Source organism: Protomyctophum bolini, assembly GCF_963924005.1.
Source record: "Protomyctophum bolini genome assembly, chromosome: 19".
Lineage (NCBI taxonomy): Eukaryota > Metazoa > Chordata > Actinopteri > Myctophiformes > Myctophidae > Protomyctophum > Protomyctophum bolini.
Window position 1 is genome coordinate 31874303 of NC_137880.1, and position 11058 is coordinate 31885360.

Genomic DNA, 11058 nt, shown 5'->3' on the forward strand with positions numbered 1-11058 from the left:
AGCCCATATCGTACGGCATACTATAGTGCGCCGTTTTTCATCATTTTTGAGGATTTGAAAAAAATGACGAAATGACAAAAACGATGGGTTATAGCCCATGTTTTTTGAAATTTGGAAAAAAAAAGTTAGCCTCGTTTCTCATCATTTTGGACCATGGGCTATAGCCCATATCGTACGGCATACTATAGCGCGCCGTTTTTCATCATTTTTGAGGATTTGAAAAAAATGACGAAATGACAAAAACGATGGGTTATAGCCCATGTTTTTTTTTATTTTGAAAAAAAAGTTATCCTCGTTTCTCATCATTTTGGACCATGGGCTATAGCCCATATCGTACGGCATACTATAGCGCGCCGTTTTTCATCATTTTTGAGGATTTGAAAAAAAATTAAAAAACGATGGGTTATAGCCCATGTTTTTTTAAATAAAAAAAAAAAGAGTTAGCCTCGTTTCTCATCATTTTGGACCATGGGCTATAGCCCATATCGTACGGCATACTATAGCGCGCCGTTTTTCATCATTTTTGAGGATTTGAAAAAAATGACGAAATGACAAAAACGATGGGTTATAGCCCATGTTTTTTTTAATTTTGAAAAAAAAGTTATCCTCGTTTCTTATCATTTTGGACCATGGGCTATAGCCCATATCGTACGGCATACTATAGCGCGCCGTTTTTCATCATTTTTGAGGATTTGAAAAAAATGACGAAATGACAAAAACGATGGGTTATAGCCCATGTTTTTTGAAATTTGAAAAAAAAAAGTTAGCCTCGTTTCTCATCATTTTGGACCGTGGGCTATAGCCCATATCGTACGGCATACTATGGCACGCCGTTTTTCATCATTTTTGAGGATTAAAAAAAAAAAAAAAAAAAAAACGATGGGTTATAGCCCATGTTTTTCATCGTTTCTCATCATTTACTCATCAGTACTTGTTATTATGTTGCAGATGAGTCAAGGTTAAAGCTACCTGAAGCGGTTCTGCACAGTGCACACTGACCTTGGGACAGATGGGGAGGATTCTCCTATTAAAAGCAAAAGGTTATTATGTTTTATTTCTACACATCTATTGACGACTTGACAACATCTATGCAAAAACCTAAGCCAAGGAAGACGTAAGAATGGTATTACTTGCCGTTCATGTTTTGAGTTTATGCAACATGTTGATACTATATTTGGTTTGTCAATGCAGTCCAGCTGAACTGACTAGTCCACCAACGATTCAACATCCATTTGGTCCAGATTCCCATGGGAGCAACACCACGGTAAACTGAAGATATTCTGTTAATTTGAGTTTGCTTAAATATTAATGTAACCTGTAAAATGTCTTGACTGCTTTGCTCTGTCTCTTCATTGTCCAGGATGGGCTGGCTAATGCACCAGCCATTTCATGCTGATTGCAGAGTACACCCTGACCAGAGAAGCCATGTGTCCCACCAGAGAAGCAGTGCATCTACCCCTGGCCTGCAACAGCAGCAACAGAGAAACAGTGCATCTACCCCTGGCCTGCAACAGAGAAGCAGTGCATCTTCCCCTGGCCTGCAACAGAGAAGCAGTGCATCTGCCCCTGGCCTGCAACAGAGAAGCAGTGCATCTGCCCCTGGCCTGCAACAGAGTCGCAGTGCATCTGCCCCTGGCCTGCAACAGAGAAGCAGTGCATCTACCTCTGGCCTGCAACAGATAAGCAGTGCATCTGCCCCTGGCCTGCAACAGAGAAACAGTGCATCTACCTCTGGCCTGCAACAGAGAAGCAGTGCATCTGCCCCTGGCCTGCAACAGAGAAACAGTGCATCTACCTCTGGCCTGCAACAGAGAAACAGTGCATCTACCCCTGGCCTGCAACAGAGTCGCAGTGCATCTGCCCCTGGACTGCAACAGAGAAGCAGTGCATCTACCCCTGGCCTGCAACAGAGAAGCAGTGCATCTACCCCTGGCCTGCAACAGAGAAGCAGTGCATCTGCCTCTGGCCTGCAACAGAGTCGCAGTGCATCTGCCCCTGGCCTGCAACAGAGAAGCAGCACATCTCCTGGCCTGCACCACAGAAGCCGTACATCAGTGGTTCCCAAAGTGGGGTCCGGGGACCCCCAGGGGTACCTGAGGGAGTTCCAGGGGGGACCCATCTATTTTGTTCATGTTCATAAAGTGCTAAAGTGTTTAAAGCAGTGGTTCCCAAACTTTTTCATGTCAAGGACCCCCAAATTGACACTACTTAGCCCGTGGACCCCCATTTGAAAAGATATGCCAGGGACCCCCATAAGAGAAGACGTACACATTTAGACGTCTACATTTAGACGTCTACATTTAGACGTACACATTTAGACGTCTACATTTAGACGTCTGTATACATTTAGACGTCTACATTTAGACGTCTACATTTAGACGTCTATACATTTAGACGTAGTGTCTCCCCAGTGCCTTCCCAGTGCCTCCCCAGTGTGCCCCTGAGTGCCTCCCCAGTGTCTCCCCAGTGCCTCCTCAGTGCCTGCCCAGTGTCCCCCAGTGTCCCCCCAGTGTCTCCAATAGCAATACAAGAGCAATAATACAAATTAATCTTAATGTATTAATCTTATTAATTCATGAATCAAATTAATTAATGAATCAAAATTGCCGCCTGTGCCCAGCACCATGCCAAAGCTTTTTCCTGCAGGAAACACTGCTTGTGGTTGTAAATATATTGTTATCCGTGTTGCGAGGATGAGGGGGTACCTGGAAAAATATCTACCCCAAAAGGGGTACCTGGTCCAAAAAAGTTTGGGAACACCTGCCGTACATCCCCAGGCTGCACCACCAGGTGGTCAAGGTCAAGTTTGTTGTGTCCCAAGCTGGGCAATTCATTTTACAGCAGAAAATAAAAGCTCTAAAAACACAATACAGTAAGACATAGAGGCAACAACATAACTATAGTTCACCACAGAAGCAGTCGGCTACCTTCCACAGCCTGCATCAGAGAAGCCTGGGCTGCAGGCTGCATCAGAGAATAGAGCCACTGATAAGGAAAGCATCACCCGGCCAGATGAACACATTTTTGTAGAATCAGTTGTTTAAATACTAAAACCCTTTTTTGTCGTAGCACTCCTGCAAAATGTCCTTGCGAATCAAGAGATGATGAAGGACCAGATGAAAATAAACCCAATAAATAAATACATTTGTTTTCTATTCATGCATCTCCTTCACATGCATCTCCACCCATATCATGTACAGTAGTCTATCTGCTGTTATGCTTTATGTCTGACCTCAGGTACATGCTGCACCGGAGATATACTATGTGTAAATATGTAGATGTATTGTTGTTACTTTTTGTCTGCTTGCAATGTATATAATGTAAGATATCCATTGAGGTTTGAGATGACATTTTTAATAAATAATAAAATTGGAGAAAAAAAAGCTTGTAAATTTTGGCCCCCACTGCTTCATGGGAAATATGACCTGTTTCCGCAATTTCCGCAATTCCGCAATTATCATTTCTGCAATTTCCGCAATTCCGCAATTACCATTTCCGCAATTCCGCAATTACAATTTCCGCAATTCCCGCAATTCCGCAATTTCCATTTCCGCGATTTCCGCAATTACGCAATTTCCGCAATTACCATTTCCGCAATTCCGCAATTTCCGCAATTCCGCAATTTCCATTTCCGCGATTTCCGCAATTCCGCAATTTCCGCAATTACCATTTCCGCAATTCCGCAATTTCCGCAATTCCGCAATTCCATTTCCGCAATTTCCGCAATTCCCCAATTTCCGCAATTACCATTTCCGCAATTCCGCAATTTCCATTTCCGCAATTTCCGCAATTCCGCAATTTCCACAATTACCATTTCCGCAATTCCGCAATTTCCGCAATTCCGCAATTTAGCGATTTCCATTTCCGCGATTTCCGCAATTTCAGCAATTAACATTTCAGGAATTTCCGCAATCCTCCGCAACACTCAATGATGAAGACTATAGCGATTACCTCTGAGACCAATGAACCATGTAAATACAACAAATTGAGCAGGGCACTGCAGGGAGTTGCACCCCGTTCCGGTAAACCAGAAGTACGACACCAGTGCCTTAGTTTTTGTGTTGTCATTTACAGGTCCTTTCGTTGAAATGTAAATTTTACATTTCTATGCTATAGTATGCCGTACGATATGGGCTATAGCCCATGGTCCATGGTAGCATAGGTTCAATTTAGCGGTATTTAGCTTTAGGCCACGTATATAAAGACCTCCATGTAAGTTGTGTGAAGTCCATAAAATGGTCACATATCTGGGAAGGTCACCAATTTCACTGTAACACCGCCATGCTGGAGTGTGAGTGAGGGAGTGGCCGAGATTTGGGGTATTGGAATTTGGCCTTATAGTGTATACTAGCCATTTAGCCAGTCAGTGGAAAAATAAAGTTATACAAAATCATGCAGTTCAAACAGAAATACAATATTAAGCAAAAAAATAAAGAAAGTAAAATCACTCTGCAATAATCTCACTCTACAGCATGTAAAATTATAAAACACAGCAAATCACGAAAATCACATATTAAAACAAAACCAAAACATCTACATTTCCACCCTCACACAAGCATGTCCTGCGAAGACGTGCCATGATCATCCAGTCTTTGCTTTGACTGGCAATTAAACTCCGTCTCTCCTATTCAAAGTATTTATGACATGTAAAGTAAAGTATGACATGAAATGCTGTACAGAGCATTAATGGAGAAAGAAATAAAAGAAAAGCAAGGAATAAAACATTAAAAATAATAGCAGTAATGGTAATGCAATACAGTGAGGACATGAACAACAAAAAATGTAAAAGCAAGAGTGTAGAAGTGGGTCTTTTCTTGAGCTGTGCTTTAAGAAGGTCTACAGAGGCTGCCTGGCGAAGGTACAGTGGGAGACTTCTGTGGAGAGTGTGGAGACTTCTTGTAAATGCAGATGTTTAACAATAGCAATAATGTAATTCTTGAAAGCGTATATGAAACCAAATGGGCCCTCAGCCCCTCACAGGTCCATTTGGTTTCATTGTATGCTCTCGATCTAATAAGGGTCCAGGGAAAACTGTCAAACAGAGTGACAAACTGCGTTTAACGTTTGTGCCAGAAAGAATGGGATTATTGTTACCTGGACAAAATTTCCAATTAAGTTTGAGTTTGCCTTGAAGTTGTCATGGAAGCCGCGCCACCGTCTCTCTCTCATACCACGCATCCCCATGGTTACATGGAGATCATTTTTCATAGATCACTTTCAACATGGGGAAAAGAAGAAAAAGAAAACCTCCGAAAATAACCAGGAGCCCATGGTCCAAAATGATGAGAAACGAGGATAACTTTTTTTTCTTTTTCAAAAAACATGGGCTATAACCCATCGTTTTTTTTTTTTTCAAATCCTCAAAAACGATGAAAAACGGCGCGCTATAGTATGCCGTACGATATGGGCTATAGCCCATGGTCCAAAATGATGAGAAACGAGGCTAACTTTTTTTTTTTTAATTTAAAAAAACATGGGCTATAACCCATGGTTTTTTTTTTTTTTTTTTTTTTTTTTTAATCCTCAAAAATGATGAAAAACGGCGCGCTATAGTATGCCGTACGATATGGGCTATAGCCCATGGTCCAAAATGATGAGAAACGAGGCTAACTTTTTTTTCCCAAATTTCAAAAAACATGGGCTATAACCCATCGTTTTTGTCATTTCGTCATTTTTTTCGAATCCTCAAAAATGATGAAAAACGGCGCGCTATAGTATGCCGTACGATATGGGCTATAGCCCATGGTCCAAAATGATGAGAAACGAGGCTAACTTTTTTTTCCCAAATTTCAAAAAACATGGGCTATAACCCATCGTTTTTGTCATTTCGTCATTTTTTTCAAATCCTCAAAAATGATGAAAAACGGCGCGCTATAGTATGCCGTACGATATGGGCTATAGCCCATGGTCCAAAATGATGAGAAACGAGGATAACTTTTTTTTTTTTTAATTAAAAAAAACATGGGCTATAACCCATCGTTTTTGTCATTTCGTCATTTTTTTCAAATCCTCAAAAATGATGAAAAACGGCGCGCTATAGTATGCCGTACGATATGGGCTATAGCCCATGGTCCAAAATGATGAGAAACGAGGATAACTTTTTTTTCAAAATAAAAAAAAAACATGGGCTATAACCCATCGTTTTTGTCATTTCGTCATTTTTTTCGAATCCTCAAAAATGATGAAAAACGGCGCGCTATAGTATGCCGTACGATATGTAGCCCATGGTCCAAAATGATGAGAAACGAGAATAACTTTTTTTTTTTTAATTAAAAAAAACATGGGCTATAACCCATCGTTTTTTTTTTTTTTTTTTTTTTCAAATCCTCAAAAATGATGAAAAACGGCGTGCCATAGTATGCCGTACGATATGGGCTATAGCCCACGGTCCAAAATGATGAGAAACGAGGCTAACTTTTTTTTTCCAAATTTCAAAAAACATGGGCTATAACCCATCGTTTTTGTCATTTCGTCATTTTTTTCAAATCCTCAAAAATGATGAAAAACGGCGCGCTATAGTATGCCGTACGATATGGGCTATAGCCCATGGTCCAAAATGATGAGAAACGAGGATAACTTTTTTTTCAAAATAAAAAAAAACATGGGCTATAACCCATCGTTTTTGTCATTTCGTCATTTTTTTCAAATCCTCAAAAATGATGAAAAACGGCGCGCTATAGTATGCCGTACGATATGGGCTATAGCCCATGGTCCAAAATGATGAGAAACGAGGCTAACTTTTTTTTTTTTAATTTAAAAAAACATGGGCTATAACCCATCGTTTTTGTCATTTCGTCATTTTTTTCAAATCCTCAAAAATGATGAAAAACCGCGTGCCATAGTATGCCGTACGATATGGGCTATAGCCCATGGTCCAAAATGATGAGAAACGAGGCTAACTTTATTTTTTTTAATTTAAAAAAACATGGGCTATAACCCATCGTTTTTTTTTTTTTTCAAATCCTCAAAAATGATGAAAAACGGCGTGCCATAGTATGCCGTACGATATGGGCTATAGCCCACGGTCCAAAATGATGAGAAACGAGGCTAACTTTTTTTTTCCAAATTTCAAAAAACATGGGCTATAACCCATCGTTTTTGTCATTTCGTCATTTTTTTCAAATCCTCAAAAATGATGAAAAACGGCGCGCTATAGTATGCCGTACGATATGGGCTATAGCCCATGGTCCAAAATGATGAGAAACGAGGATAACTTTTTTTTCAAAATTAAAAAAAACATGGGCTATAACCCATCGTTTTTGTCATTTCGTCATTTTTTTCGAATCCTCAAAAATGATGAAAAACGGCGCGCTATAGTATGCCGTACGATATGGGCTATAGCCCATGGTCCAAAATGATGAGAAACGAGGCTAACTTTATTTTTTTTAATTTAAAAAAACATGGGCTATAACCCATCGTTTTTTTTTTTTTTTTAATCCTCAAAAATGATGAAAAACGGCGTGCCATAGTATGCCGTACGATATGGGCTATAGCCCACGGTCCAAAATGATGAGAAACGAGGCTAACTTTTTTTTTCCAAATTTCAAAAAACATGGGCTATAACCCATCGTTTTTGTCATTTCGTCATTTTTTTCAAATCCTCAAAAATGATGAAAAACGGCGCGCTATAGTATGCCGTACGATATGGGCTATAGCCCATGGTCCAAAATGATGAGAAACGAGGATAACTTTTTTTTCAAAATTAAAAAAAACATGGGCTATAACCCATCGTTTTTGTCATTTCGTCATTTTTTTCGAATCCTCAAAAATGATGAAAAACGGCGCGCTATAGTATGCCGTACGATATGGGCTATAGCCCATGGTCCAAAATGATGAGAAACGAGGCTAACTTTATTTTTTTTAATTTAAAAAAACATGGGCTATAACCCATCGTTTTTTTTTTTTTTTTAATCCTCAAAAATGATGAAAAACGGCGTGCCATAGTATGCCGTACGATATGGGCTATAGCCCATGGTCCAAAATGATGAGAAACGAGGCTAACATTTTTTTTTTTAATTAAAAAAAACATGGGCTATAACCCATCGTTTTTTTTTTTTTTTCAAATCCTCAAAAATGATGAAAAACGGCGTGCCATAGTATGCCGTACGATATGGGCTATAGCCCACGGTCCAAAATGATGAGAAACGAGGCTAACTTTTTTTTTCCAAATTTCAAAAAACATGGGCTATAACCCATCGTTTTTGTCATTTCGTCATTTTTTTCAAATCCTCAAAAATGATGAAAAACGGCGCGCTATAGTATGCCGTACGATATGGGCTATAGCCCATGGTCCAAAATGATGAGAAACGAGGATAACTTTTTTTTCAAAATAAAAAAAAACATGGGCTATAACCCATCGTTTTTGTCATTTCGTCATTTTTTTCGAATCCTCAAAAATGATGAAAAACGGCGCGCTATAGTATGCCGTACGATATGGGCTATAGCCCATGGTCCAAAATGATGAGAAACGAGGCTAACTTTTTTTTTTTTAATTTAAAAAAACATGGGCTATAACCCATCGTTTTTTTTTTTTTTTTTTTTTTTTAATCCTTTAAAAATGATGAAAAACGGCGCACTATAGTATGCCGTACGATATGGGCTATAGCCCATGGTCCAAAATGATGAGAAACGAGGCTAACTTTTTTTTTTTTTTTTTCAAAAAACATGGGCTATAACCCATCGTTTTTTTTTTTTTTCAAATCCTCAAAAATGATGAAAAACGGCGCGCTATAGTATGCCGTACGATATGGGCTATAGCCGATGGTCCAAAATGATAAGAAACGAGGATAACTTTTTTTTCAAAATTAAAAAAAACATGGGCTATAACCCATCGTTTTTGTCATTTCGTCATTTTTTTCGAATCCTCAAAAATGATGAAAAACGGCGCGCTATAGTATGCCGTACGATATGGGCTATAGCCCATGGTCCAAAATGATGAGAAACGAGGCTAACTTTATTTTTTTTAATTTAAAAAAACATGGGCTATAACCCATCGTTTTTTTTTTTTTTTTAATCCTCAAAAATGATGAAAAACGGCGTGCCATAGTATGCCGTACGATATGGGCTATAGCCCACGGTCCAAAATGATGAGAAACGAGGCTAACTTTTTTTTTCCAAATTTCAAAAAACATGGGCTATAACCCATCGTTTTTGTCATTTCGTCATTTTTTTCAAATCCTCAAAAATGATGAAAAACGGCGCGCTATAGTATGCCGTACGATATGGGCTATAGCCCATGGTCCAAAATGATGAGAAACGAGGATAACTTTTTTTTCAAAATTAAAAAAAACATGGGCTATAACCCATCGTTTTTGTCATTTCGTCATTTTTTTCGAATCCTCAAAAATGATGAAAAACGGCGCGCTATAGTATGCCGTACGATATGGGCTATAGCCCATGGTCCAAAATGATGAGAAACGAGGCTAACTTTATTTTTTTTAATTTAAAAAAACATGGGCTATAACCCATCGTTTTTTGTTTTTTTTTAATCCTCAAAAATGATGAAAAACGGCGTGCCATAGTATGCCGTACGATATGGGCTATAGCCCATGGTCCAAAATGATGAGAAACGAGGCTAACATTTTTTTTTTTAATTTAAAAAAACATGGGCTATAACCCATCGTTTTTTTTTTTTTTTTTTTATCCTCAAAAATGATGAAAAACGGCGTGCCATAGTATGCCGTACGATATGGGCTATAGACCACGGTCCAAAATGATGAGAAACGAGGCTAACTTTTTTTTTCCAAATTTCAAAAAACATGGGCTATAACCCATCGTTTTTGTCATTTCGTCATTTTTTTCAAATCCTCAAAAATGATGAAAAACGGCGCGCTATAGTATGCCGTACGATATGGGCTATAGCCCATGGTCCAAAATGATGAGAAACGAGGATAACTTTTTTTTCAAAATAAAAAAAAACATGGGCTATAACCCATCGTTTTTGTCATTTCGTCATTTTTTTCAAATCCTCAAAAATGATGAAAAACGGCGCGCTATAGTATGCCGTACGATATGGGCTATAGCCCATGGTCCAAAATGATGAGAAACGAGGATAACTTTTTTTTCAAAATAAAAAAAAACATGGGCTATAACCCATCGTTTTTGTCATTTCGTCATTTTTTTCGAATCCTCAAAAATGATGAAAAACGGCGCGCTATAGTATGCAGTACGATATGGGCTATAGCCCATGGTCCAAAATGATGAGAAACGAGGCTAACTTTTTTTTTTTTTTTTTTTTTTTTAACATGGGCTATAACCCATCGTTTTTTTTTTTTTTTGTTTTTTTAATCCTTAAAAATGATGAAAAACGGCGTGCCATAGTATGCCGTACGATATGGGCTATAGCCCATGGTCCAAAATGATGAGAAACGAGGCTAACTTTTTTTCCCCAAATTTCAAAAAACATGGGCTATAACCCATCGTTTTTGTCATTTCGTCATTTTTTTCAAAACCTCAAAAATGATGAAAAACGGCGCGCTATAGTATGCCGTACGATATGGGCTATAGCCCATGGTCCAAAATGATGAGAAACGAGGATAACTTTTTTTTCAAAATAAAAAAAAACATGGGCTATAACCCATCGTTTTTGTCATTTCGTCATTTTTTTCAAATCCTCAAAAATGATGAAAAACGGCGCGCTATAGTATGCCGTACGATATGGGCTATAGCCCACGGTCCAAAATGATGAGAAACGAGGCTAACTTTTTTTTTCCAAATTTCAAAAAACATGGGCTATAACCCATCGTTTTTGTCATTTCGTCATTTTTTTCAAATCCTCAAAAATGATGAAAAACGGCGCGCTATAGTATGCCGTACGATATGGGCTATAGCCCATGGTCCAAAATGATGAGAAACGAGGATAACTTTTTTTTCAAAATTAAAAAAAACATGGGCTATAACCCATCGTTTTTGTCATTTCGTCATTTTTTTCGAATCCTCAAAAATGATGAAAAACGGCGCGCTATAGTATGCCGTACGATATGGGCTATAGCCCATGGTCCAAAATGATGAGAAACGAGGCTAACTTTATTTTTTTTAATTTAAAAAAACATGGGCTAT

General features: G+C 38.6%; 1 long non-coding RNA gene across 1 annotated transcript; it reads left to right on the forward strand.

The window, feature by feature from the left end:
• Nucleotides 1–925: 925 nt before the first annotated feature.
• Nucleotides 926–1528, forward strand: LOC308334769. Its single transcript, XR_013965921.1, has 3 exons — nt 926–1040; nt 1192–1264; nt 1361–1528. It is a non-coding gene; the product is annotated as an uncharacterized lncRNA (long non-coding RNA).
• The last annotated feature ends 9530 nt before the right edge of the window (nt 1529–11058 follow it).